The sequence below is a fragment of the Cebus imitator genome, unplaced genomic scaffold (genome assembly GCF_001604975.1).
Source record: "Cebus imitator isolate Cc_AM_T3 unplaced genomic scaffold, Cebus_imitator-1.0 Scaffold472, whole genome shotgun sequence".
In the NCBI taxonomy this organism is placed as follows: Eukaryota; Metazoa; Chordata; class Mammalia; order Primates; family Cebidae; genus Cebus; species Cebus imitator.
In genome coordinates, this window is record NW_016107787.1 from 465950 (window position 1) to 467981 (window position 2032).

Consider the following 2032-nt stretch of genomic DNA (forward strand, 5'->3'; position numbering starts at 1 on the left):
ATAGTGGGAGACTTTAACACCCCATTGTCAATATTAGACAGATCAACCAGACAGAAAATTAACAAGGATATCCAGGACTTGAACTCAGACCTGGATCAAGCTAACCTAATAGACATTTACAGAACTCTCCACCCCAAATCCACAGAATATACATTCTTCTCAGCATCACATCACACCTACTCTAAAATTGACCACATAACTGGGAGTAAATCACTCCTCAGCAAATGCAAAAGAGCGGAAATCATAACAGTCTCTCAGACCACAGTGCAATCGAGTTACAACTCAGAATGCAGACACTAAGAACCGCACTGCTTCATGGAAACTGAACAACTGACTTTTGAATGTTGACTGGATAAACAATGAAATGAAGGCAGAAATAAAGATGTTCTTCAAAACCAACGAGAATGAAGACACAACATACCAGAATCTCTGGGACATATTTAAAGCAGTCTCTAGAGGAAAGTATATAGCAATAAATGCCCACATGAGAAGAAAGGAGAGATCTAAAATTGACACCCTATCGTCAAAATTGAAAGAGCTAGAGGAGCAAGATCAAAAAAACTCAAAACCTAGCAGAAGACAAGAAATAGCTAAGATCAGAGCAGAAGTGAAGGAGATAGAGACACAAAAAAAACCCTTCAAAAAAATCAATAAATCCAGAAGCTGGTTTTTCGAAAAGATCAACAAAATAGACAGACCACTAGCCAGATTAATAAAAAAGAAAAGAGAGAATAACCAAATTGATTCAATAAAAAATTACAAAAGGGGATATCACCACAGATTCCACAGAAATTCAAACCATCATCAGAGATTATTACAAACAACTCTATGCACATAAACTAGTAAACCTGGAAGAAATGGATAAATTCCTGGACACTTGTCTCCTCCCAAGCCTAAACCAGGAAGAAGCCAGAACCCTGAACAGACCCATAACAAGGTCTGAAGTTGAGGCAGCAATTAAGAACCTACCACCCAAAAAAAGCCCAGGTCCAGGAGGGTTCACAGCCAAATTCTACCAGACATACAAAGAGGAGCTGGTACCATTCCTTCTGAAATGATTCCAAACAATCCAAAAAGAGGGAAACCTTCCCAAATCATTTTATGAGACCAACATCATCCTGATACCAAAACCCGGCAGAGACTCAACAAGAAAAGAAAGCTTCAGGCCAATATCCATGATCAACATAGACGCAAAAATCTTCTATAAAATACTGGCAAGCTGATTGCAACAGCACATCAAAAAGCTTATCCACCATGATAAAGTAGGCTTCATCCCCGGGATGCAAGGCTGGTTCAACATACGCAAGTCTATAAATGTAATTCACCACATAAACAGAACCAAAGACAAAAACCACGATTATCTCAATTGATGCAGAGAAGGCCTTTGACAAAATTCAACAGCCCTTTATGCTAAAAACCCTCAATAGGCTAGGTATTGATGGAACGTATCTCAAAATAGTAAATGCTATTTACGACAAACCAACAGCCAATATCATACTGAATGGGCAAAAACTGGAAGCATTCCCTTTGAAATATGGCACTAGACAAGGATGCCCTCTCTCACCACTCCTATTCAATATAGTACTGGAAGTTCTAGCCAGAGCAATCAGGCAAGAAAAATTAAAAAAGGGTATTCAAATAGGAAAGGAGGAAGTCAAATTGTCTCTATTTGCAGACGACATGATTGTATATCTAGAAGACCCCATCGTCTCAGCCCAAAATCTCCTGAAACTGATAAGCAACTTCGGCAAAGTCTCAGGATACAAAATCAATGTGCCAAAATCACATGCATTCCTATACATCAATAACAGACTTAATGACAGCCAAATCAAGAACGAACTGCCATTCACAATTGCCACAAAGAGAATAAAATACCTAGGAATACAACTAACAAGGAATGTAAAAGACCTCTTCAAGAAGAACTACAAGCCACTGCTCAACGAAATAAGAGAGGACACAAACAGATGGAGAAACATTCCATGTTCATGGTTAGGAAGAATCAAATTGTGAAAATGGCCATACTGCCCAAAGT

General features: G+C 38.7%; 1 protein-coding gene across 3 annotated transcripts in view; it reads right to left on the reverse strand.

Moving 5' to 3' along the window:
* Positions 1–2032, reverse strand: part of STYX (serine/threonine/tyrosine interacting protein) — a 49500-nt gene that overhangs the window by 36462 nt on the left and 11006 nt on the right. The window lies entirely within an intron of this gene.